This window comes from Mus caroli, chromosome 2 (assembly GCF_900094665.2).
Source record: "Mus caroli chromosome 2, CAROLI_EIJ_v1.1, whole genome shotgun sequence".
Lineage (NCBI taxonomy): Eukaryota > Metazoa > Chordata > Mammalia > Rodentia > Muridae > Mus > Mus caroli.
In genome coordinates, this window is record NC_034571.1 from 42,690,769 (window position 1) to 42,718,186 (window position 27,418).

The following is a 27,418-nucleotide window of genomic DNA, read 5'->3' on the forward strand; positions in this document are numbered from 1 at the left end:
GCAAAACAGCATGTCAATTTGAATGTCTCTTGCCACTCAAATATTTAAAATTTAATTTCAGTTTTAATTTGGAAGAACTAACAATAAACATTTTCTGTTCATATAGTATTTTAGGTTTGACTTTAATTTTCTAAAAATGCAGATTTAGGAAATGAAATTAGCAATGCAAGGTGAACCTAGTGTGAATTTTACTGAAGATTATGCAAATGAAGGAAATTATAATTCTATCAGGATGTCATTACATGTGTCTACATAGACACACATTTTCTGCTATGTTTAAGTTAAACAAAACACTAAATGACTATGTAGTATGACATCTCATTAATATGTTTCCATTCACATCTGTGCCTTTAGTATAAAAAAAACATGGCTTCAGTGATAAGAGATTAGGTCCTTTAATTAGAAACAAATGACAAATCACTGTTAACCTCATGTGATGCTTTCTAAAACTTCCATCAAATATTCCTCTTAAAACATTATTAAACACAAGTTCCCCAGATCTACTTCCTAGAAAGTGCCATTTAACAAAACCTAGGCAGGATGTTAATACTGGGGCTGAATTACAGGTTGCCAAAGCATTTCCTCTGAGGGGATTGACAGGGGATCATTTTGTTATGGGGCCACCTCCAGTGTGTTGTGACAACCACTCATTACACCTCTAGGCTGAGCACTCAGCTGTAGGTTTCTACAAGATGCAAATAGCTCCAAATGGGTTCAATTTAGAGTGAGTGGATAATGTATCACTCACTTCTTTAAGGTAGAAGCTTTTAATTTCCCAAGAACAGGGAAGAGAGGAACATTTCAGATGCTGGAAATAAAGATTTAGTTAACCGAGGATGGCTGAGAAATAGAGGCACGATAGCAATATCTGTTACATTATAAATAAAAACAGTTCACCTGCTCGGTTTCCTTGTAGCCTGAAGCAGAACACCAAGTGGTCAAGTGAGCCATCACCTCTCAATAAATACAATTATCCACTTAAAAGCTCAATGTCAAAAACTAGTAACCTCTAAGTGACGCTAGGTTTTTCTCTTACAAAAGGAAATACTTACAAAGCTGCCATAGTTAATTATAATAATGCATAAAAAGTGTATAAAACACATTTGATGCAGGATAAAAATATCATGGAAAGCTTTTCACAGTTGGACTTTAGTCCTTCAGTGTGCTGGCATTTTACCACTCTGTGAGTTTCCTCTCAGTTTTCTAGTACTGATTTTAGTAAGTGTGGCTAACAGTGGAATTCAGTGGACTCTACTACAAGCTATTAGAAGTGTGGTGAGCTGGTGTGGATAGGAAAAAGTCAATAAGCCCATTTACAATTCCTGTGTTAGCAAAGCTGCAGGGGAAGCCTGGGAGCTGCCGAGCTGCCTATGAAAAGAGTGTTCTTTGCTAGGGGTCCATTAATGCTCAGAATGTTCTTTTCTATAACTCACCAGTGACATTCTCCATCAAATCTCAAATCCTCAGGATATTAATATGCTTTTGTTTAGGAAACTTTACCAAGAAATTGATTATCCACTAGAAATTCTCAGAGACGGGCTTATCCTAAAAAATAATTTCAATAGGTCTGAAATAGATTTCAACAGAAAGGAGGAAAGGAAGGTTTCTTTAAATCTGCCAAAAATATTGACTATGTGAAGTAGTCATAATTCTCAAGGTTTGCTAGCTAGTGTATAGAATTAAGCTTTAAGATTATTTTGTGGTAATTACATTCTACAGGCATAATTATAGATGTTATATACTTTTTACATATAAATATAAAAAATCTTTTTTCTGAATATGTATACATATTAGGAAGTAATCTCACAACAATAGCAAGAAAGAGCAAAGTGGGGTCGGGCATGGTGGCGCACACCTTTAATGCCAGCACTCAAAAGGAAGAGTCAGGCAGATTTCTGAGTTCCAGGCCAGCCTGGTCTACAAAGTGAGTTCCAGGACAGCCAGGGCTATACAGAGAAACCTTGTCTCAAAAAACAAAACAAAAACAAAAAACAAAACAAAAAGAAAGAGCAAAGTGTTACAGGAAATAAAATCAATGATCAAAACAGCCACTTTGAAATGAGTTGTTCAGTTATTCTTAGGTTCTCTACAGTTTGTGTTTTAAACTGTTTTGTCCAGTCTAGGAACAAAGGAGAAGGCAGATGCAAATTAAAGACACATCCCCATCAGTCTTTGGGTAGTTAGGTGTAATAATTCCCCAATACATTGTTAATTCAATTAAATGGAAAGTCTCAAAACAAGGCTAGGTATCATTGTTTTTTTATTTTTCTTTTTTAATTCTTTCTTTAGTAATATAGTTCATAATGTTGAGGCAATTCATTGGTTATTCCGACCAAGGTAATATTTTGCTATTATGTTTTACTATGTTTTATTTAGTGATAAAGAAAATAATACCCTGAAGAACACATATACTGAGTACTTTGAACTGAAAGACATTGTAGAGACAAGTAGTTTTCTGATTTCTATCCTTCTGGTTACCCCTTTTTCCTAAGGTACAAACAAAGCAGAATTCATTGTCTTCCAAGATGCCATAAAATCTTGTATAACATTCTCCCAAGTTAGCATTTAGCTCTTAAAATATTTATCTAATGTTTCTCACCCTTCTGTGTAAGAGCTGCTCATAGAAAATTCTTTAGCATACCTAATGTAATAGTAGGTCATAAAATTCACATTTCAGAAGACGTCTGCCTCATATCAGGAATAAGAATGCTATGCAGAAGGGCTTTGAATGACCTGAGGATGCAGGCATTGTTGCATTTTCACACCTAGCCTATATCCATGATTACATCACATGCCATGATCCAATCACATTTCTTCAAGCTTGTGCATTTCATATTGATTCGAAGCATACAAATAGACAGTTTTCAATCTATCACTTTGTGTCCAATTTTAAGGCTCCCCTATTATGTATGACTTTAATTTATGAACTCATTTTTGGTTTTTTCTTGTTATTCTGCCTTTTGTTATATAGTAATTGGCTGAGACCTTTATAGCATGAGAAAAATGTGACCAATTTCTATACCTACAGGACATGAGCAGAAATTATGTTTCATGACTATGCAGTATTCTTACTGGTCAGGGATTCCCTTAATTGAATGTGGCTCTCTTTCATATAGGCAGATATGTAGTTTTAAAAGATATAATGTAGTAGTCCTCTTCAACCAGTAGGATAAAGATTTACAGTTAAACAATTAAACTTCAGGAATATATTGACAAGTATTACTTAAATTAGAAGAATAGTTTTATATATTTTATAAAATGCCATACCACTAAACAAAATATAAACTGTATTAATTACCACTTATGGAAATCCATTTGTGTACTTAAAGTTTAGAGAAGGTCTCATGTAACTGTATGTTAAAAGTCATAAAAGTATTGTATGTGAGGCATGAGTCATCATTTTTAAATGCAAATTGCCCAGCCCAACCTGGTGTCACATGCCTGCAATCTCACCCTTTAGAGTGTATGATGAATAAGGGGATCAGAAGGTCAAGGGCAGACTTCACTATGTAGCAAAACTGGCAACAGTGTGAATTCCAGGATACTTTCTCCTTTACATGTGGAAAATTGTTTATAACCTAGAAGAATTTGCAAAAATATGAAGTCATTCCATAGAAGAAACAATTATAACCAATAAATAAATGGAAGAGAATTTAATGTTTTTAAAATATCTATGATTTAGAAGTATTACCTCATCAGATTTTAAGATGCAGTATAGAGTTACAGTAAAACAAACTACATGGTATTGAATAAAAACCGACTTGTAGATCAAGGCAACAAAATAGAAGTCCAAATATGAGTGTGAAGTTACAAAAATTTAATAACTGGCAAAGATACCAAAAATGCAGAAATGTACAGTTGAGCAAAGTTCCTCTTTAACAAATGATTCTGGGAAAATGGCACAGCCACATGTAGAAGTGTGAAACTAGTCCCTTATCTATTACACTGAATAAATATCCACTATACATGGAAAAGGGACCTCAATATAAAACCTGAAATTCAGATAGAAGAAACATAAATGACACAAAGCATGATACAGGAAGTAGAAATAACTCTACACAGGCACCATCCACTCAAAAATTAAACAAATTAACAAATTAAACTATTAACAAATCTCATAAAACAAGACAGATTCTGTACAGTAGAGGAAACAGCCAACTAGGTGATGAGGAACTTCCCATAGTAGGAAAGAATTTTTGTAAACTAAATGTCCAATATAGAATTGATATCCAGACTATAAGGGAAAAAATTAAAAAATGAAAACAAACTCACAGAATCAAGAAAACAAACAACCCAATTAAAAATTTATACTATAGATATAAAGAGATAGTACTCCAAAGAAGAAATGAAAACTGATTTAAAAAAAATACCTAAAAGTTTTCAACAATTGAGGAAAATGCAAATTACACCTACTTTGATATTTCATCTTATCTCAGTGAGAATATCCAAGATCAAGAAAATAACAGACAAAAGCTGCTGGTGAGGATATGGCAAAGAGGGAGCACTTATTCATTGCTGGTACAACTGGAAATGTGTGCAGCTCTGTACAAAGCAGTGTGGAGAATTCTCAAAAGTCCAAAAGAAGATCTACCATGTGAGCTAGCTATCTACTACTTAACAAATGCCCACGGGAATGGAGAAGTTACCCCTCATATATTCCTCAGCAATGTCCACTCTGACTTTATACATACAATAACTAAAAAATGAAATAACACTAAATGTCCTTCAAGTATCAAGTTGACAGTGGAAATGTGGTTCAATTACTAAGTAAAATTCTATTCTGCGGTAAATAACAATGAAATTATGAATGATTATGTAAGTAAATTGGATCAGAAAATATACTGAGTGAGATTACCAAAGCGAAGGAATACAAATTGTTATTTGCTCTCTCTTATTTGTGGATCACAGGTCCAAATCTTTAGAAATGAATATATAGCCTGGAATATCCTCAAAGACCAGAAAGTAAAAAGGAACCATGGGTTTCTTTTTTAATGGGGGTGAGGCAGGGGATGGGGAGAGAAATATCTTTCATGCAAGAACTAGTAGGATGCAAAAAAGAGGAAGAGGGATAAAAGGGATATTAAATGGATCAGGGTGGGAGAGTGATTCCAAGGGATAGGGAGAGAGGAATGCTGAAGGATACTAAAGATGATTGAAAATTACATAGGGAAAATTATTCTATTTTTAATTAAATACATTTACAATATGTATATATGCATATATATACATACATATATCTACATATACACTCAGATACTCACGCAGATACACAGACACACATACTATAAATAAAGTTTCCCCTTTAGGTGACAATTATCCTCATGAAAGAAATAGATTATCTAACAAAAATAACAATACCTGTCATGAGAAACTTCTTTTAGAGCTGTTGGATGGAAGACTTTAAGTCTCTTTTCAAAATATTAGAGTGCTATAGCTCTTGATTTCCTGACAGAAGTTAAAGGTAAGGCCTTATTGTTGAAGACAACACACACTTTAGACATAGAACATGAAGGAATCAAACAAGAATTGATCTAGAAATATCCTACCTGAGGACTACCTCTGATAGTATCTGATGGTGTCAAGTAAATAGCTATGGGATGGAAGCAATCAATAGTGTTGCCCAACAGTAAAGCCTACAAAATAAAAAAAAAAAATGATTAGGCTGGAAATATGCCCTCTATAGTAACAAAATATTTCCTTACTATTATGCCAGTGAGTCATATCAATGATCAGCATGGTAAGATAACTGAATGGGTGCAGCCTGGCAGTAACCAATGACTCTCAAATTTTACTCAAAGTCTTGTTGTAGTTATGGTTTCTGTTGCTATATTATGTTTCCGCAAAGCCCTATGACAAAAAGCATATTGGGGGAAAAAGGGTTAACTTACACTTACAAAGTGCACCACTGAAGGACTTCAGGACAGGATTTCAAACAGGGCATAAATCCAGAGGCAGGAGCTGATGTAAAAACCATGGAATGGTGCTGCTTACTAACTTGCTCATAATGGTTTACTCAGACTGCTTTCTTAGAACAACCAAAATCACCAGCCTAAGTATGGTACCAACCAAAGTGGGCTGGGCCCTCTCACATCAATCACTGATTAAGAAAATGCTGTAGAGCAGGATATTATGGAGGTATTTCCTCAATTGACATTCTCTTCTTTCAGATAACTCAGGCTTTGTCAAGATGACATAAAACTAGCCAGCACAGGCCCAGTCAACAAAACATATACCATATCTGCCATCAAACAACTAGCTTTCTAAGTTAGAATCACAGAAATCATGGCTATTGAGAAAAATCTACAACCATTAATTTACTAAACAAGTATAATTTGTATGTGTGTGTGTGTGTCTGTGTGTGTGTGTGTGTGTGTGTGTGTGTGTATCTCACAGGTAAGTATTGTATTCATCTCTCACCTAGGTGACATCTCTTTACAGCAGGCAATGACCACTACAGAAAACCACAGCCTATCAAAATGCAGAATTGTGAAACCCAGTCACAATTAAAAAATGTAAATTTTACTAGCAGTATTTTAAATTAAAGAGATTTAAAAATTAAAACTATGATACTAAAGAAATTTGAATTAGGATCATATCATACACGAAATAATCTGACTAATCAAAATTAGACAATGGAAGGGAAAGTATAGATCAAGGCTATCATTCTGAGATACCCTATAAAGTAGTAGTGGTGGTTTAAATGATATATTAGAATGCATGGTGGAATCAATTGAGAGGGACTAGAAGGTGTATCGTCGTGAGGAGGCATGTCACTGGAGTGAGCTTTAAGGTTTCAAGAGACCACAGCAGAGCTAGTGCCTCTACCTCCTGTTGCAGATACAGATATTAGCATCTAGGTACTGTTCCAGCACCATGGCCGCCTGCCTCCAGCCATGCTCCTACTATGATAGTCATAGACTCACCTTTTAAAACTGTTAGTCCAGAATAAATTTTCTTCTATAAGGTGTCTTTGTAACCATGTGTCTTCAGGAGAAAATAATAATAATAATAATAATAATAATAATAATAATAATAATAATAATAACTAAGACAGTAGCTTTTTTGAGATACATGGCTGCAGGAGGCAAACCAGAGAAATTTCCCAAAATGAAAAGCAGTAGACTCAAAACATTTCCCCAGTTTTCTGCACCGTTTCAGTTTCCAGATCATGCCTCAAGGAGAAACAGAGTTTGCTAGTCTCAGTATCAGGAAACAATTGTGGCAATAATGGAACGGTATGAGAGAGAGAGAGAGAGAGAGAGAGAGAGAGAGAGAGAGAGAGAGAGAGAGAGAGAGAGAGAGAAGAATGCAACCAAAGGGAAATAAATCTCACAGCATCTTTGCAAGGGGTGCTAAAGTGTTTACTGATGTGCTCAAATATGGCAGAAACTGTCAAAAGTTTTCTTTATTCATAATGATACTCAGCAGAAACAAAGAAACAAAGGCCTAGAACTGTTGGACTTATGCCATCCCGAAAAACCTCATTTGAAATAAACAAATATTACAGATTTCGGAATGGTTTGCAATTGATGTCTAAATTACTGCCAGAATAAATGCAGTCCTGACTTTTTCTTAGTTTTCATTTGAAAAGCCTCCAAAGCATTTAAATGAACCAGTAAAACTTCTAAATAATATTAGAAACCAGAATCTATGGTATAAATTTTAGAATGTCTATCATCCAAATAATAAAACTATACAACTCAAAAGATAAAGGCATAAAAGAGATTACAAAATAGAATATTATGAAAGAAAAATCTTAAAATATTGATAAGGTAAATTATAAAATATGTGCTATTGTTACAAGAAGAGAGAATAAAGATACAAATCTCTCTGCTGAAAATTCTAGAAGTGAAAATAAGTATATAAAATGAAAAAGTGAATCAAAGGTATTAAGAAAGTTAGAAGGAATTTGAATTTTAAATTTTCAGCAGGTAGCACAGTAGAACATAAATATTGTCAGAGTCCAGGGCATCAGTGAGCCATGGGACTAAATTCATAGTCTCATGACACAGTTCAACTATCTCAAATTCAGTAAACTAAATGGTTGGTGCCAAGTTATTACCTTGGTACTTTTCTTAAAACAAGAACAGTTTCTGTGTCCTTAACTTTCCTGTTTCCACTGTACATCCCTTCTGGGGCCACTACCTCTTCCTTCCATCTTTATCTTGTTTTGCTATTGTTATATTTTTAATAATATCCCAAAGTCATTTTTATACTATAAAGAAATATACTAAAAAGTTCCAAGGGATATGAGGATGTCTGGGAAGGCCATATCCCAGAACTACAGGAACCAAAATGAAGAAATGCATTAATCAAATCTCAGAAGTAATAATTGGAGACAGAAGAGATATTTGAAGATATATGTCTCTATATTTGACAAGAGTTTATATTTTATGTTCAGGAGTGTTTGCCTGCATATAAATATATTTGTGTGTGTGTGTGTGTATTTATGTAACCACAGACATATATGTTAACCACAGAGGCCAGAAGAATGTAAAATATCCTCTGGGATCAGAATTTAAGAAAGCTTTGAGCCATTAAGCTGAAGATAAACTATAAATATAGATGATAACTGAAAAAAATTCTTAAAAAGTGCCAAGAGCAGACTTAATACTGAAGCACAGCACCAAATTTTTGACTGACACAGGTTTATTAGAGTGGAAATAAAACAAACAAACAAACAAACTTAATAAAAAACCAACTCCCATACTTTCTAAACTGTGTCTCAAAATTAATAAATTTATTTTTCACAAAATAAAAACATATATTATCACCAGCTTACAGAATTAAAAAAATTACAGCTTATAGAATTACAATATTAATTAATATTAATTAAATTAGACACACAGAAAGAGCATGTTATGAGACAGAATTTTGGAAACAATAACTTTAGCAAAACAAATCAAAAGCAAATCACTTAATGTGTTCATTATAATTTATTTAAAAGAAAAATAGAAATTTTAAGATACTAACAATAAATGAATACTATTGGTTGTAACATGTAGTAATAATATCTTTGAGAAATTGCACAACAAATTGAAGTTTATTGTTGAAAGTTCTTACATTCAATATAAAGTGGGAAACTGCAAGCTACAAGAAAAATACTCAAAATCTATTCATTTTTCAGTTGAGGAACATCTAGGTTGTTTCCAGTTTCTGGCTATTACAAATAAAGGTGCTATGAACATAGTTGAGCAAGTTTCCTTGGGGTATGGTGGAGAATTATTTTCTATAAGCCCAGGGGTGTTGTAGCTGGGTCTTTAGATTGACAGATTCCAAATTTTCCCAGAAACCACTATGTTGATTTCTAAAATAGCTGTACAAATTAGCACTCCCACCAGCAAGAGAGGAGTGTTCCCTTTGTTTCACACTCTTACTGCAATAAGCTGTCACTTGTTTTTGTTGCAAATGGATAGACTTAGAAAGGATCATCCTTAATGAGATATCCTACACCATGAGTGATAAGCATAGTATGTATTCTCTTATAAGTGGATATTAGCCTTAGAGTCAAGGATTGTCATGAATTAATCCACCAATCTAGAGAAGCTAAGTAGCAAAGAGAGCTCAAGGGGGTGGACACATAAATCTCACTGTGAAGAATAAATTAAATAGATTGCTGGGGAGAGAAGGGGAGAGACATGGATGAAGGATAGGGATAGGAGCAGGAAAGTTCAGGTTGGGACTAAGGATAGAGGAAGAAAGTACTGAGAGAGATAACTAGAATCTGGAGTCATCTTTATGAAGAGCTAGAAGCAGAAATCTGGATAAGGGTTATTGTAGCTAAGATGTCTAGCAATGGGGGATATAGAGCCTGAACTGGCTATAACATATAACCAGGCAATACTTCCCATACAGGGAATTGGACACTTTCCGAACGAGAAAAAAACTTCAACCTACAATTTGCCCTGTCTACAAGATGTGCTGTTGAAAAGATGCCACAGAAATGGTAGGAATGGACAACTAATGAATGGTCAAGTTGGAGACTCATGCCATGAGAGGGAATCCATCTCTGACACTTCTTGGAGAGCCAGGACCCAGAGCTGGATATATCATAAACCTAGCATAGACCCCCAAGCTGAATTGTGGGAAGTCAGTGAAATGGTTTCTAATAATATTCTGCTATACTAATAGGTTTGTGCATAGCCCAATTATAATCAGGGAAGCTTCTTCCAGCAACTAATGAAAATAGATCAACAACAAAACTTTAGGCAGAGCTTGGGGAAACCTATGGAAGAGGGAATGAAGGATTTTAAGAGCCAGAGGTGTCAGGGACACCACAAGAATACACACAGAATCAACTAACCTGGATTCATAGCAGCTCTCAGAGACTGAACTAACATTCAAGGAACCTACATGGGATTGATGTAGGCCATCTACAAATGTTAGAGATGTATAGCTTGGTCTAGTGGGACTTGGGAGAACAGTGAGAACATGGACTGTCTCTGATGACTCTGTGGTCTGCATTTGCCACTTTCCTTCTACTGAATTGTCTTGTTAGCCTTAATAGAAGAGGAGGTACCTAGTCTTCTTTTAACTTGATATGCTATGTTGGTTGATATCCATGGGAGGGCCACCCTTTTCTGAAGGAAAATGAAGGAAGAATGGATGGTAGTAGTGCGAGGGAGAGCGACTGGTAGGAGAGGAGGAAGAGAAATCTACAGTTTGTGTATAAAATTAATTAATTAATGAAATAAAACAAAATAAGTCACACATGCACACTTACACACACAGAGAGAGATTTAAAGTTAACATCCTAATACAAATGTAGAGCTACATGTTATAAATATAACCATAGAAATTCCCAATAATATTTCTTTTTCATTAATCATTTTATTTGTTTACATTTCAAACTATATCTCCCTTCCTGGTTACCCCTCCACAACCCTCATCCCATCCCGCTCCTCTCTCCTCTACTTTGCCTCTATGAGGGTGCTCCTATACCCACTCACCCACTCCTAACTCACTGCTCTAGAATCCTTCTATACTGGGGCATCAAACCTCCATAGGACCAGGGGCTTCCCCTCCCATTGATGTCAGATAAGACCAAATCTATCTATCTATCTATCTATCTATCTATCTATCTATCTATCTATCTATCTATCTATCTATCTACCTATCTATTTATCTATCATCTATCTATCTATCTATCTACCTATCTATCTATCTATCTATCTATCTATCTGGAACCATGGATCCACCCATGTATACTCTTGTTGGTGGTTTAGTCTTTGGGAGCTCTGGGTGGTCCAGTTAGTTGATATTGTTTTTCCTATGGGGTTGCTTTCCCCTGCAGCTCCTTCATTCTAATTCATCCATTGGGTTCTCAGGGCTCAGTCCAATGGTTGGCTGTACGTATCTGCATCTGCATCTGCATTGGTCAGGTGCTGGTAGAACCTTTCAGGGAAGAGCCATACCAAGCTCCTGCCACCAAGCACATCTTGGCATGAGCAGTAGTGTGGGGGGTTTGGTGTCTGCAGATGAAATGGATCCCTAGATGAGGAGATCTCTGCAAAGCTTTTCCTTCAGTCTCTGTTCCATTTTTGTCTCTGTCTTTCTTTTGGAGAGAATCATTTCTGTGTTAAAATTTTGAGATAAGTGGGTGGCCCCTTCCCTCAACTGAGGGTGATGCCTATCTAGTAACAGTGGTCTCTACAGATTCTATGTCCCCTTTCTTGCTTATTTAAGCTAAAGTCACCCCTGTTGCATCCGGGGAGCCTCTTGCTTCTCTAACCTCTTGGACTTTCTAATGGCTATCCCCAGTTCCTCATCCCCCACTGCTATATATTTTTATTTGATTTCCTGAACCTCTATATTTCTTCCCTGTTCTTTCAAATGCCTGATCCTGCACACCCTTTTCCCCTCCCCCTTCTCTTTCCTGTCCATGTCCCTCCCTCTTTCCCTTGTGATTATTTTTCCCTCTTCTATGTAAGATTGAAGCATCCACACTTTGGTCTTTCTTCTTCTTGAGTTCCATATGGTTTGTGGGTTATATCGTTAACTTTTGGGCTAATATCCACTTATCAGTGAGTACAGACCATGTGTGTTTTTATGTGTCTGGAATACCTTGCTGAGGATGATGTTTTCTAGTCCCATCCATTAGCCTGTGAATTTCATGAACTTATTGTTTTTAATAGCTAAGTAGTAGTCCATTGTGTAAATATACCACATTTCATGTACCCATTATTCTGGTGAGGGACATCTGTGTTGTTTCTGGCTTTTGGCTATTGTAAAAAGACTGCTATAAACATAATGGAGCATGTGTTCTTGTTATATGTTGGAGCATCTTTTGGGTATATGCCCAGTACTGGTATAGCTTGGTCTTCAGGTAGAACTATTTCCAATTTTCTTTTTTTTTTCAAATTTATTTTTATTAGATATTTCCTTTATTTACATTTCAAATGTTATCCCCTTTCCTAGTTTCCCTTCCAAAAATCCCCATTCCCTCTTCCCTTCCCCCCTTGCTCCCCAACCCATCTACTCTGCTTCCTGCCCTGACATTCCCCTACACTGGGGCATAGAACCTGCACAGGGCCAAGGGCCTCTCCTCCCACTGATGACCAACTAGGCTGTCCTCTGCTACATATGCAGCTAGAGCCATGAGTCCCACCATGTCTTTTCTTTGATTGGTGGTTTAGTCCTAGGGAGCTCTGGGGGTACTGGTTATTACTGAACATGGGAAATTTTCCTGTCCATAATCTTTTAAGAGTAGAAAAGAAAGGAAAAAGTACAAAGAAAACATTTTACATATAGAAAAACCAAGAAAATTATATATCTAAACACAGCCAGATTAATAATTGTAGGAACTGAAAGCAACCTCAATATTATATCAAACTGTATTACAAATAATGAATTCATAGGAAATAAAATATTTTAAGTTCAAAGTATAGCTAGAATATTTATAGCTGAGTAAAAGTAGTATAATAAAGTATAGATTTTAAAGACAGATATAATTTAGATATTAAAATGTTTATCAAAGTAAAAGTTTAGAAAGATTTGTCACAAAACCTCTAGCCAAATATATTTTAAAATGCTATAAACATAGAAATAGTAAATCTTTAAGCAAAATCTAAATGTGTATGCATAATATACATTATCTGAAAGTTGAGAGTAGAAGAAAAACCAGAATAGCTGAGGAGAGTAGGGGGTAGAGAGACAGGATTAATTAGGAAGTACTACATTACAGTCAAGAAGAGCACAAAGTTCTAATGTGCTTTTAAATACTCAAGAAACAAAAATTAACACAGTATATAATTGCATATGTATGAAGCATCCACCAGCCAAAGAGTACACAAGGAAGGATCCATGGCTCTTCTAGCACAGGATGGCCTTGTTGGTCACCAATGGGAGGAGAGGTCCTTGGTCATATGAAGACTCGATGCCCCAGTGTAGGGGAATGCCAGGATCAGGACCCTGAAGTGGGTGGGTTGGTAAGCAGTTGAAGCGGGAGGGGATAGGAGGTTTCTGGAGGGAAAACCAGGATAGGGGATAATATTTGAAATGTAAATAAAGAAAATATCTAATGTACTGGCTAGTTTTGTGTCAACTTGACACAGCTGGAGTTATCACGCAGAAAGGAGTTTCAGTTGGGGAAATGCCTCCATGAGATCCAGCTCTAAGGCATTTTCTCAATTAGTGATTAAGGGGGGAGGTCCCCTTGTGGGTGGTGCCATCTCTGGGCTGGTAATCTTGGTTCTTTAAGAGAGCAGGCTGAGCAAGGGAAGCGAGCCAGTAAGAAACATTCCTCCATGGCCTCTCTATCAGCTCCTGCTTTCTGACCTGCTTGAGTTCCAGTCCTGATTTCCTTTGGTGATGAACAACAGTATGGAAGTGTAAGCCGAATAAACCCTTTTCCTCCCCAACTTGCTTCTTGGTCATGATGTTTGTGCAGGAATAGAAATACTGACTAAGACATCTAATAACAAAGAAAAACCTAGAAATAATTTGGGTGTTTCATACAGAAAAAAAAGATAGATATATCTAACCTGTTTAAAACATTATACAATGTATATCTGTATTTAAAATGATGCATTTTATATCTTTTTATGTGTGTTAAGTATTTTTTGAGACAGCTTCAAAGTGTACATTAAGATTTCTCTACTTTGCTGTATGAAATGGTCCAATTGATTCTCAATTGTTGTTTTGTAGTAAAACTACATTATTTATTAATTTAATTTTTGGGTTTTTACTTATTTTAGACATCTATTTAATAAATGACTTATATGCATTCACACACAAATATATATACATATATAAATATATTATATAACATATGATATATATTTTTGTATATAAATCTATATCCTACATGTGCAACATATTTTAAAATATAGACATTTTGTAAAATGTCTAAGTTGAGCAGAATAACATGCATACTAACTGATAATGTTGGTTAATCTTCACTGTCACTGAAACTGGCTTTATTAACAGCAAGGAGGCAAATGTTTATGTATGTATCTGAAAGCATTTTCAGATGGGTTAGCTGAGGTGGTAAGACCCACCTTCATATTAGTAGCATTACTCTATAGCCTAACATCCTGGGCTGAATAGAGATGTGAATGTGAGAGGAGCTACCAATGTATCTCTGTCTCCTGAAGGTGAATGCAACGTGAACAAAACATTTACATACTTACTGCCATGCCTTCCCTATTAAGGTATACCTTTCACTAGTCTATGTGACAGAATACATCATCACAGTAACTGAAACGTAATTAAAACCCCCACATACATATCTTTTGTAAAAACATTTAAATTTTATTTCATAGCAATTTTCAAGAATGCACATAATTTTGTGTTGTCATCACATTGCACAGTAAAATTTTTGTACTTTAGTTAAATACAAGGTTTTCCTCTGTAGTTCTATCTGGTTAGAAACTCACTATATAGCCCAGGCTACCCTGGAGCTTGTAGCAATCCCATTCCCTTAGCCTCCCAAGTATTAGGTTTACCGGAGTGATTTACCATGCTGGCAGCAACAACCAGTTGAATTTCTGAAAGAAAAAATTGAGTTGACCTGACAATGCCCTCTGAAATATAAAGTTGAGAGTTGCTATGGTAGGACAATACTCCCCTGAATGAGCACATGCAACAACAGCAACAACAAATTCAATCATCAAAGCTGACAGCTGTTCAGAGGAAAAATATCAGCAACAAGCATATAGAATATTGGTGAAGGCCATACAGATGACATTATTGTGAAAATCAGTCAACGTGAGCAGAAGAGACAGACTTTTGCAGGTACCATGGAGGGGAGGAATTCATAGGTGAAGAAGGTGCAGGAGGGCACTGTGTTAAAGAGACTTTAGTCAAGGAAACATGGTGGAGTACATTAGCCAAATACAATATTTTCTGAAGCTTGTTTCATAAAAATATTAGTTTTTAATATGGGTTATTTCCTTATTTTTAAATGAAAGGAAATCTGTATTCTTTGAAAACAAAGAACTAGAAACAAACTTGGATTGCATTTTTGTCTCACTGATATTTTAAGAGTAAAATTGTAAAACATTTTACTTGACTTTTAAATTAAATACAACATATATATATATATATATATATATATATATATATATATATATATATATATAAAGTACAGAACAATGAACCACAGATACTCAGAGCCAAGAATGGAAATAAACTTCAGAACTCTAGTCAAGTAATTTCTGACACAGTTTACCAGTAAAGCAAATGGGCATATGTTAATATATAATCCATTTATCTTGAATCATTTTCTAACATTTTTTTCTCATTATGATTTACAAAGAGATTGAAATCGCTACTGGAGTTCAGGATGTAAGGGGTGGGTCATTAGGTTTCTGCCTCAAGGAAATAAGTCTCAGCATGCCACCAGCAGAGCTCAAAGAGCAGTAATAAGGTCATCAATTATCTTGGCCTGGATATAGCTTGAAACCCTGGGAGGTAAAATTTATACCTACCAAAAAGATAAATTATTTTCTCTGGGATTAAGCAACATCATCATGGAAGACTGGTGGGTTAAAGCTACTCCAAAGTGACTCAGGATAGCCTCAAATAGACTGAGACTGGAATCAGCATTGCTTTCTCTAACAATTGAGATCATGGGAATTCCTAAGCCCAGGATTTTTGATTGGACAGCTGAACAAGATGTATTCTTCTGGGCAAGTACTTTCCACATTAAAAAAGATGGGTGTGAAGTAAAGAAACATGTTTATCTAGTTAAGCTTTCAAGAATACAGTAGATACATTCTTTGTTATAACTAAACTTATAAGAAGACATGGATGCACAAAAAGCACTTTGGGTAACAGAGAACAAGACATATATATTAATCAATTAATTAATGCCTATAGCAAAGAAAATTTCCTCCTTAAAGAGACACTGCCTAAGAATATTCCATTTGGATAGGAATCAAGTTAAACCAACACACTACAGACTCTACCATCTGCTTTTGTGGAGCAGGGTGGTGAGGAAATTCTATAAAAGTCTTCTTATTAAAGCCACAACCTTAAGTTCTCCACTGTTCAATGGCATATAGTCTCAGTTAATTAGTTGGAAGAAACAATTTCTCTGAGATCTCCATGGATTTACATGCGAACCCTCAGTATAATTAACACCATGACAATTATTGTAGCATTTGTACATACTACACAAGGACTACTTAGGTATCTACTGCCTTGTGTACATGCATCCTGTCCTGCTGTGGCAGCCTGGCCATAATTCACTTTCACACTGCTAACTATAAAAGATCAGGCATCCCTCTTATGGAGGACCCTGCTGCTGATGGCTTGTGAAAACAGAGGGTAAATTTTAGAACTTTTGTAAGTCAGTTGTTTAGCATAGTCATTAATATAAGTTATAATACAAACATATTTGTTTAGTTTATTGCTATACTAGACTTAAAGGTATACATATAATTTATTACTTCCAAATTATTTTATTATATCTGACTATTGCATAATTTCTTCAAGTCCTCTCTACCTATTTTGTTTGTGTCATGGGAATTCTGTGTAACGAAGTACATCAGCTACCAGCTGAAGAGTCAAAAGTATCACATTAGTAACATGAAATCTACATTGGTGGCTGTATTTGTAGTAGAAAATAATAGATATTATAAATTAGGGCCCCTAGACATCTCCCCACAATTGATCACCAATGATGTACTAGAATATCTTGACAACTATATATGAGACGGTAGATTAACTAGGAAAGAGCATCAAGGACATTAATCACTACCTTTGCTATTGTCAGTAAAAGTCACCTGAACTTTTGACATAGCAGTTGTGGACAAAATACTGGATGACTGACTGGTCCAGTATGTACAAAGATCTTGCTGTGTGTGAGGGGCCTTTTTCATGTCATCTCCTCGGAGACTCACAGTATATAAGAAACATTCTCCAATTTAAAATTTACAAACTCAAGTTTAAAAGAGTTTGTAATAAATAAATTTACTAAATGTCATCCATATAAAAGGTTGCAGAATCCAAATCCCCAACAAGAACATGAGTCCTGATCACTTCTTTATAAGGGAAGCTTGATTATCTAACTTTACTGAGTCGTAAGCCCAGGAAATCAGTAACTTAAAAATCCTCAGTCCACATTCCAAAGAAGTCTAACAGTTTATCTGAAAAATTTGGGTGGTAGAAATCATGTGGTTTTTCCAGAGAAACCAAGGAACAAACACATTTGAAGTAATGGACAAACACAAATGGCCCTGGAGACTTCAGAAATTTGAGAAATTAACAAACAAATAAAACCTTATCTTCAAATATAGCCTAATAACTCAATGAATGAAAAACAGCTGAAAGGACCACAGAGCTCTTTCCTGCCAAAAGGTTTGATGAAAACTTTTCATACATTTGTAATTTGTTGTTTTTCTCTTAGGGTTGTATTATACCTGCCATAAAGAAAAGGATATTGTTCATACTGAAATAATGCTGAAACACTATCCCCCAGGAGCTGGGTTGTAATGCCTATCTTTTAAGCCTTACAGAATGAATAAGTAGCAAGCATTCATACTAAATGCCAATGTACTTAGAAACTGACATGTTGATTATCATGTTTGGATATTATTCATTTTATTTATCTTTGAAAATACAAACACGTAGGCCCATTCTACAAATATTATCTCCATTGGAAAGCTACTAATAAAATATCTTTATCTTTTTGGCTACCAAATCCTCTGAAACTTATTGTAAACATACAGTATTCATTATAATAGCATATTTTTGTCAGGACACACAAAAGACTGTTGGGAAGAAAGGAGAGGTGGGTGGGATGGGGGATGGGTAATGTAAGCCAGTGGAAAGATGCAATTACAGTGTTGTTGGCTTGGCAAAGCCCCACTAAACAGCAAGCTTGAGATTTCTTTTTTTGCCAAACCACTCCAGGCTCCTTTGGGGTCTTATGTCTATAAAGAGGGCTTCATTCCAATAAGTATCTTCTGCACAAAGAAGAAAATAAAGATTTAAGAAAAATTACCATACAAAGAGTAGCACACCAGAGTATTTTACACTAACACACAAGAGTGTTTTATACAAACACACACACACACACACACACACACTCACACAAACACATGTATAGACAAACACATTCTCTAGGTGCAATATACTCTCTGAAAAAAAAATGTAGCCTTAAAGTAGAAAATATTAACTTAAGTTTCCATGCTCTGTATGAAGATAGAATCATGAAAAAGTAGTCACCCACAAAGTGACATAATGCAGAAGGCATTGAAATACAATACTAATTTAATACATTTTTCTTCCAACTTTATTGAAAAGGAAAGATTGTAGTGGGCTGATCTGATGTTGCTTGTATTCAAATGTTAAATTCTGTACTCCAAGATCTAGTTGTTCTCAGACAAGCAGAATCTCACATATACCAGCTTTTATTGTATCAACATTGCTTCCAAAGTTATCTGAGATTAGTTAATAAGGGTGCCTACATACTGTCGCTGGGTGAAAGGGGAAGGCGGCGGTGATTCCTGGTTGTCAACTTGACTACATTTGGAATTAACTACAATCCAGAAATAGAGGGGACACCTGTCATTCAGATTTGAGGCTGGAAGACACAGTCTTTTGACCTGGATCTTGAGTATGAAAGTCTTGAGGCAAAGTGGCAATAAAAAGCTTAGGCCCAGGCAAGATAGTGCATGCCTTTAATTCAAGGAGACTGAGCCATGAAGATCTCTGAATTTAAAGTCAGCCTTGGACAAAGCAAGTTTCAAATTCAGACATGATGGCACACACCTTTAATCTGGGCCACACCGTCTGCTGGAGGCCTACATAAGGACATTGGAAGAAGGAAGACTCATTCTTTGATGGCTTGCACTTTCTTGCCAGCATGTATGTTAGAACCTACTTCTTCAGGTTTCCAGCTTATACAGACCAGTTGAAACAACCAGTCTTGTAGATAGAACTGAATAACTACTAGAATATGGACTTTCCATTTGCAGCTATCCATTGTTGGGTTAGTTGGACTACTGACTGTAAGTCATTACAATAAATTCCCTTATCATATAGAGACATACCGTAAGTTCTGTGACTCTAGAGAACCCTGACTAATACACAGGCTTCAGTTCCTAGCCTTAGGGTCTGAGTTAGGGTTCACAAATAGGGAAGAGAGGAAGGCAAAAAGAAAGAAGATGAAATGTGATAGGTAAATCATGACCACATGGCCAGACTAGTCAGCCTGTTGGAGTAGGAACAACCCAGGCAGAACATGACAAGTGATAGCTCAGAGTCATTGACAGGGAGGTAGACAAAATTCACATAGAAAGTTGATACCTGCTCAGTTCAAATGCTTCCACGCTTACTATAAATGTAAAAGTATTTGTGTCTTTTATTTGGGAACTAGATGCTCTAAAGTAGGGTAGAAACGCTCAAATAGTATTTATCACAACAAATATTGTATATATTTTCAGCTGTAGTTTTTACTGACTTTATTTATGGGATAATTTGAGGTAGAAAAAGATTTCTATAATTATCTATACACTATTTTAAGCATATTATAAACTCTCACCAAGTAGAGTTTAAAGACATTCCCCAACCACAGAAAAAAGAAATGTTAAACTTTATACCAAGGTATTAATATTTTATTTATAATAATTTCCAGAATTGAAAATGTAGCAGCAACTCCAGCACCAGCACCAACACCAACACCAACACTAGCCCTATCGTCATCATCATCACCACCACCACCTCAACCACCACCACCACCTTCATCACTAGCAATTACTGAATTTTACACAGAAGACCAGAAGTCTTAGATATGAGAATATACTTGGCTTTCTTTGTTTAGCTGTTAGGGAAACTGGGAGTTTTACTCGAATTAGGAAAGAAACCACCGAACAAAATGCACACACAGAGTCGTCTCAATTTTGCTTTTGTACTATAATTACCTGACAAAACTTACAGAAATGCTTCTTAAATTATAAACATAACCTGTAGATTTTGTAATAATATTCAGTGATGAAAAGGAAGATTTTTTTCCCAAAAGAAAATTATTTATTAATATAATATTTTTATATCTTGGGTATCCTAAGTTTCTGGGCTAATATCCACTTATCAGTGAGTAGTTGGCCATCACTGGAAAGAGAGGCCCCTTGGACTTGCAAACTTTATATGCCCCAGTACAGGGGAATGCCAGGGCCAAAAAGTGTGAGTGGGTGGTAGGGGAGTGCGGGGAGGGTATGGGGGAATTTTGGGATAGCATTGGAAATGTAAATGAGGAAAATACCTAATAAAATTGTTAATATATATATATTTTTAATATATTCTTTAAGCATCTTATATGTGCATTCAATATAATTTGATCATAGTCACCCCACCCCTCCCCCTACTCAACCAATATACACCTAGATCTCATTTTTTACTTCATTCTCCACTTTTGTTTTTTATAATTCACTGAGTCCAATTAATATTATCCACACGGCATCTATGGAAGCCCAGTCAATCTAGCAGGGGGCTCACCTCTATAATAAATGTAGGTCTTCCTATCCCAACAGCCATTGACAGTGTAAGTCTTCAGAACCATAGGTCACAGTTTGTGCTCCTCCCCCATCCATGCTGACTGGTTTGATTTTGTGAAAGAAACTACAGGTGCAGTGAGTTTATGAGAACAAAATCTTGTCATGTCTAGAAGACACTGCTTTATTTCAATGCTCCCTGACCTATGGGTCATTCCGTCTTTCCGGCTCCTCTTCATCAGAGTTTCCTATGCTTTGTGGAGGAGAAGGATGTTGTAGATATTTATTCTGCCTGAGTACTGCATAGGCAGTCATTCTGCCCTTTGATGAGTTATAAGTCTGTATTAACTGCTACTGTTCACATTGTATCTCAAACAGAGATGATGAAACTTTCTTGGAGGTAATCAGATAGGTAAATGAAACAAGAAACTGCTACTGTTCTCTAAGAGTAAAGACTATTAGAATCACTATATGAGTGGGCTGATCTAGTAGATAAGAGATATGTACTTAGGGTTGTTTTAAATTCAGATAAACATAAACCTTCTGAGTTGTTGGCTTTGCTCTTGTTTCCTGTAGGGGCCTTGCTCAGTTGGGTTGTGTGTCTGCTCTTCTAAGATACTGTTTTCTTCTTAACCAGAATCATATAAAGTAAGAAATAAGCATTCTCGTATTGTCTAGCAGGTAAGTGAATCCTTAAAAGAAGGGATCTAATGATGAAATGCTATATTAATGAAATTTTATTTAATTTTATAAAACAAAACTTATTGTGATTATGATACCATAGCTGATATCTGATAAATCTTTAGAAAAGTCATTCAATTCTATTAGTAACGATAATTATTTATTATTTTTAAGAAACAAAGGCTATATGATAACATTAATTTACATAATTAAACAGAAATCTTTAACACTTATGTACTACAGTTGAATAGAGGCAGAATTGCTCAGTACTTGTTCTGGGAAAGAAAAAAAATAGCCTCGATTTCATTTCTTTGTAATAAAATGATCATTGATTTCAACTAGTGTATACAATCTTGAATTCAGTAATTGCTTTAACTAGTCTTGAAATTCTTGAACGTATTCTAACATGGTATTTTAAACTGTAAAACTGATACAGCTAATTAAAATCTCCTTCTTTTAAAATCTTATTATAAACTCTTTCACTGAATCTCTTCTGTCAATGGGTTCAATGAATCCATACACTTCACCATTGACATATGAATAAATATGCATATCTGAAGTCTAGAAACTCCACTCTAAGGGCCTCTAATAGTTGGTTGCTTTGAATAGAGTAGCATGTTCTTGGCTCATTTACCCATATGCTTACCTCCAAAATGCTTCATCAGCTCTATGTGAGTTACATTTAGAAAATAATTCACTGTTCCTCACTCCTACATGTTTCTAGATGTGTAAAACACATATATCCAGTTGATATTTTATTGTTTATTTTATGTTAATTTCCTCTTGTTTTATATCCATCTGGTTAGTTAACTATGGTATTTCTCAGCTACAAACATCAAGAGAACAGCGCAGATATCATTGACAGAAGGAACACGGTCACAGCCTGTACTGTACTGGTTAATGTTCGCATACTGCAGAATGACGATGCATGGCGGCTCTCACTTTGGAAATAAATAAGTAACAAGTTGTAGGCCAAGAAACAAATTATTGGGTCCATTTCTCTTGCTCATAAAAGTGACTGTCCTAATTATTTGCCATTTTGTAGAAATGATGTAAATAATGGAACAATAAATACAATGATAAGACAGATTTAACCTTTGCAATTTTACTATTTCAGTAGCTGTGGTCTGGCAAAATCAGGTGACATGTCAGAAGATACAGCATGGAGGAAATATGGTAAAAATCTAGATTTCTCAATTTTCATGAGAATATTTCTAAAGTTTTAAAAATATTTTCACATTAATTACAAATCAATATCCACATTGCTACATCTAAATAATCTCAAGTCACCCTATCTTGGTTCTGCCAGAAACATCAGATGGAAGAGGCCAGGGTTTGGTTTGGATATCTTTCTTCTTCACAACGTGTCTTCCAGAGACTATGTCTCCATATCTACAACTGTCTACATTGACATATTTTACTTCAGCAGATTTAATCACAAATAGATATTTAAGTAAAAATGATCTCAAGAAGAATGGATTATATTTTTTCTACAATTGATAATTTAAAGCAAAATTACAATTTGTAGTATTCTGTATTTCTACTGCCCCACAGATGTTAGAAAAAGACTGTCTCACATACTTACTCACTAATCAAACCCAGTGATCCAGGTTAGATCCTCTTTAAGCAGTATAAGAACAAACAGAAGGAATAAAGGTCCAGACTTATCAAGGTTTACAACCAATTGGATAATAAAAAGAGTCCAAACATAAGATGTGGAATACCTAACAGAGAGTGATGAGTCTTGAAAAATAAAGGAAGTCTAAACTGTGTATGAGGACTCATGAAGGTTAATGTAGGACAGGGTGTGTCAGTGTGGGAAGAAGGTATTTATCAAACACTTATACAGCTTAAACAAAGTCATAAGTAAGCAACTGCATAATGAAGAAACTCCAGGTAGAAGAGATGCCTAAAAGGAAAATCAGTGTATCAAGCTCTTGAAGCAGTAGGGAGAAACTGGGAATGGCAGAAATAAATTAAACAAGCAGAGAAACAGCCAGGTTAGATCAGGAAGACAATGGGGGTCAGGATCAGGAAGAGCATTGTATGAAATATAATGAAAAAAAGTTCACCATATAGATTAAATATTTGGACTGTAAAGGAAAGTATTAAGATAAGAGAATAAAACTGATACTCAAAGAGTCAGAAACCTGTGACTCTAAAGGTAGGAAGGTACTGTGATGGTATATCACTCTATTCTTTATTTTCTTAATTTACTGTCCTACATGTAAACTATGCTCACTAGAGTTTCCTAGAGGAAGTTACAGCAAAAGAACTTGAATACTGTCAAATAAATACATTTTCTAGCTTTTTAGGGCAGTGCTTGTGTCAAATTTAGAATACAAAGGTCAAATGGCAGCTGCATCATCAGAATGGATCAAGAAAATTTTGATGCTAATACCCCCTGAATGTAGGGGAAGTATATGACATATTGAACGAATTTTTTTAATTAGAAAATTTAAGTTTAATTCTTGAGCCCTAAAATTAAAAGTTTTTTTAACAATATTAGATAAATATACTAAAAATACTATTTTTACATATATATTACAAATAGGCTATTGACCCAGAATGGAATTGACATGGGTTAACAGTGAACATTAACCCTTTGGGGAGCAGAATTGATGCTGCTAGTAAGGAAGGGCTGTCTTACTTACCCTACTATTGCCATGAAGAGACACCAGGACCAAGGAAACTCTTACAAAATAAACAACTCAAGTGGAGAGAGAGAGAGAGAGAGAGAGAGAGAGAGAGAGAGAGAGAGAGAGAGAGAGAGAGAGATAATATAAGTAACAGACTAACCAGAGTCTTGTTAATATTTCAATAACATTGGATTATTCTATGATATTTTTAATGTTCTGTGGTGCACAGATATTTCCATATGTAATGTCATCTATGAAATGATTTGCAAACTTTATTTGAAGACTTTTCTCTAGAACAACCATTTTGAGTGAAACCAATAGAGACCCAAGAAAAGTGAAAGTGGTTTGACTACAAGGTCAAGACACAATGATTATATTAAGGAACATCTGAAATGCCTGGGAAGTTTAAATAATTGGTTCGGTTGAGACCTTGCAACCTGTACGACACCTTGTATCACTAAGGAATCTCTACACTCCTTATCTGAAGGATAAGTATCAGAAAATGTGACCTTCATTCTTGTAGTCCCAGAATATGTTAAATTATAAATGAAAGAGAAGCTGACAAAACAAGATACAATTATATGAAAACTACAGTTGGGGAGATTAGAGAGAAAAATGTCTAAGGTCATGGAAGTAGTGACAGAATTAGACTGTCAACATGGCCCTTTGACACTCACTGCAAGAGCTCCTTAAACTTGCATAGGAATTCACTAGTGAACATGAGAGTAGAGATAACTCGAATCATCCTCACAACATATGATTGTTTCTTATTAATGTTCCAGCTTCTACAGGTGGATTTTTCCCATTGGAGATGAACAAAATATATACCTTATGGTTGCTGTGGAGGGGAAATTTCAATAGTGAAATACAATAAACATAAAAATTGTTAAGCTACAAACAGAGATTAGCTCAAAAAACATTCTGAGAAGCTCCAAATAGCTTACAAAAAATTGGAAACACACACACACAGAGCAATCTGGGACCAAATTTTAAAACACTTTTCTTGTCTGAGGAATTTACATATGCAATTACTGTATTTTCATTCATAATTGTTACTTTAAAATGTATTAAACATATCACAGAAATGTGGCCCTTTCAAATATTGGCCTAAGAATCTAATCATCATGCATGTATTTGAGTCAGAGTTGTGGTCCAATTTGAAGCAGTCTGAACATATCCAGTCTGGATGCACACAAGGAGAATTGATTTATGCACATGTACATGAAATACTGGATTTTGAGTAAGTACTTAAGAAGGCAGTAAAATCTGCAGGGAAGGCATTCCAGGCTTTAACTAATTGGATTAGCTGTGGTGTTTTCTGTGCATCCTAAGGAATTCATAAGCTATAGATTAAAATCATCAAACAAGTCTGGTCACAGAGGTGAGGAGGCTCTTTTCTTGTGCTAATAAACATTTAGTCCCATGGACCCTAATTGTATTCACACACCTAACTCCTGTAAAGCAGATAGAATGTATTTGTAATGGGGCACTTCACTTCTGATTTTGTAAACAAAAACCCAGGGGAAGAAAATCAAACATGAACTTTGAATCCTTCCTTACAGTACAAACACTGTTCTCACAATTGTGTGACTTCTTCTGGGCAAGAAACAATGGCATATTCCCTTGGCCCGGTGAAACCTCACATAAGCCATTTCTTTTGGCTATATAAAAATAAGTGTTTGAATATTCAGCAGATTCAATTTCTAGCAATACGCTAATGATTGTAAACCTGTAGCTCACTTAGACTGTGGGAACAAAGCATATGTCAGGTCGTAAGTTTTGTAGGCTTGTTTCCAATACTCCTGGTCCTAAGAATCCTCAAATTTCTCTGTAGAAACATTATGGTTATTTTTGTTTGTTTTGTTTTTTTATTTTGTGTGTGTGTGTGTGTGTGTGTGTGTTTTAATCTAAGGGTATCACTCTAGATGGTTGAGGGATCAGGTTCCATAAAAGCCAAGAACACACATTCTATCTATTAAATCATTCAAAGTGGAAAGTAATGGGTTGATATTTGAAAATTACCAGCCTTTGAAATGTTCAAGGTATCATGTAAATTTCTTTCTGTAATACATTTCATATGTATCTTAGTGATATATCCTCCCGAAGTCCAAAGATGCAATTCTCAGATGAAAACGCTAAAGAATTTTATTGTACACATTGTGAAATCTTATTCATTTAGATTCAGTTATTAGACACAGTGAGCTTCAAGCAAAATGATGTGTTCCTAATTTCAAGTGCTACCTAATTTATCACAGAAAATTATAAACAAACAAACAAACATGCTTTTCAATGGATTGACACTATTTCTAGTCCCTGTTTACAAGTAAAAGATTAATGAAATACATGAATGCTTATCATAGCTTTCTTTTGTAGTTCATGTAAAACTCAAAACTTTTGTCATATATTTATGGTTGGCCTTATCTGTGTGTTTCTACTTGAGAGACTTCTTTGACATACAGTAATATAGAAAGTAGTTCTGTTGTGACTGTATTCTCATTTCCACCTCTAAGCCTAGCTGCACTATGGTATTGTGATAGGCTCCACAGAGACTAGTGAAAATATTCAGAAATGGTGGACAAGGCAAAGAGATTAAATCTTATAGTTTTTGAGAGAAAAAAATAGGAGAGAGGATGGTAGGGGAAAGGGAAAGAGAAGGAAGAGGAGAGGGGGAGAGGGAAGGGGGGAGCAAGGAAGAAGAGAGAAAGAGATTGGGAGAGAGAGGAGTTATGGAATATGGAGCAGGTAGACTGGATAAGGAATACTCACTAGAAAGCCTACTGGCCACCTCTTGGTCAAAGAGAATATCCTCACCAATACACACTGTGTGTTGTCAGCTAAGCAGCAGCAAAGCTAGCTAGTTACCTTCCTGTTTGAGCTGCTTTCCAGAGAATGGTAACTTGGTGTATGCACACGGATCTAGTTCTCCTTTTAGAGGCTGCTGCCTCATACAATTCTGGTATACCTGGGAAAATATGTGCATTCGATTCTTGACCTGCCTAGATACCGTCCATTAGTCTTGGGAACACAAAGGGGGACCTTCAGTGGGCTGGAGTTTATGCTGAGTTGATGATTTACTCAGAAATCATGACTTAGCTGTTTGGTGCTCTACATTTTTCTTAATCTCTCTCTCTCTCTCTCTCTCTCTCTCTCTCTCTCTCTCTC

At 35.5% G+C, this 27,418-nt stretch overlaps 1 long non-coding RNA gene across 1 annotated transcript in view; it reads right to left on the bottom strand.

Moving 5' to 3' along the window:
• Window positions 1-18,081: 18,081 nt before the first annotated feature.
• LOC110305626 overlaps window positions 18,082-27,418 on the bottom strand; it is a 21,001-nt gene continuing 11,664 nt past the window's right edge. The window contains exon 3 of the long non-coding RNA XR_002379175.1: window positions 18,082-18,410. This is a non-coding gene — a long non-coding RNA (uncharacterized LOC110305626). The remainder of the gene's footprint in view (window positions 18,411-27,418) is intronic.